The sequence below is a fragment of the Microtus ochrogaster genome, linkage group LG4, assembly GCF_000317375.1.
Source record: "Microtus ochrogaster isolate Prairie Vole_2 linkage group LG4, MicOch1.0, whole genome shotgun sequence".
Classification (NCBI taxonomy): domain Eukaryota; kingdom Metazoa; phylum Chordata; class Mammalia; order Rodentia; family Cricetidae; genus Microtus; species Microtus ochrogaster.
The window spans coordinates 44,321,416-44,322,726 of record NC_022030.1 but is presented as its reverse complement, the minus strand read 5'-3'; positions in this window follow the sequence as shown (position 1 = coordinate 44,322,726).

Here is a 1,311-nt window from a genome sequence, read left to right as displayed (position 1 = left end):
AATGCAGAGATCAACTGCTCTTGAGGAGTCCAGCCCCCAGAGGCTACAACTATAACATAACTCCTACACCTAAGCTCAGAGAGGACTGTGGAAGAGGGGGCAGAAAGATTGTAAGAGCCCGAGGACCAGGAAGTCTTATGTGAGGTTTTATTTTTCCTCCTAAAAGTGACAGTGAATCTATACCCGTGATGCCCCGATACTATGGCAGCCTAAAAAAGGCAATGGCAATACAATACACATACTAATGCACAAGCAAGGAAGTCCCACAGCGTCCCAGACCCAGACAAAGAACCAAGGCAACAAACTAAGACGAGAGAGGGAAAAATCAGTCTCTTTTATGGATTAACCCTTTAATTGGTCATCCAGTACAAAGTGGTCAGCCCTGAATTATATATGTATGCATCTGTACACACACATGTGTATATGTATGCAAGCAAAGGTAAACTCAGAAGCTTGTATGTATATATTTGTGCACATATGTAACAATAATAATCAAAGAAAGGGAAGACATCAATTTGAGAGGGATCAGGGGGATTTGGGAGCGGTTGGAGGGAGGAAAGGGAAGAAAGGAAGCAGTGTGATTAGATTTTGAGTTTTTAAAAAGTCAAAGGCTAATCCAAAATAGGACCAGTGGCCCTAAAAGGAGGATGTTCTCTTTTCTTTTTTCTTTTTTCCTTAAAGACTTATTTATTGTGTATATCCTACTGCCTGTGTATTTCCATGTCAGAGAGGGCACCAGATCTCATTACAGATGGTTGTGAGCCACCATATGGTTGCTGGGAATTGAACTCAGGACCTCAGGAAGAACAGTCAGCGCTCTTAACCTCTGAGCCATCTCTCAGCCCTGATGTTCTCTTTTCTTCTTACATTTCTTGCCTTTCCCAATGACACACAGGGGAAAAGCTAGCAGGCACACAGCAATACGGACATCCCTAAGTCAAGAAGCAAGCCCACACTATACTTTGACTATACTGACATCCATTCTTGGACTTCCAAAACTGATGAGGAAATAAATGTCTTTGTTTAAGCCGTGCAGTCTGTGGGAAGCTTAGACAGATTGGGTTGAAGAGTTAAGGAACTAAAACCTGTTTGGAAGAGTGCCAACATACACATTTTCACAACCTTACTGTGCAAAGGGGTTAAAGTTGTTTAATAACAAGTAGCAAATGGAGCAAGAACGAGAAATGAAGTTAGTGAGATAAGTAAACAAAACAACCTTGATGTGGGAATGATTTCTTATTAATAAAGAAACTGCCTAGGCCCATTTCATAGGCCAACCCTTAGGTAGGCGGAGAAAACAGAACAGGATGC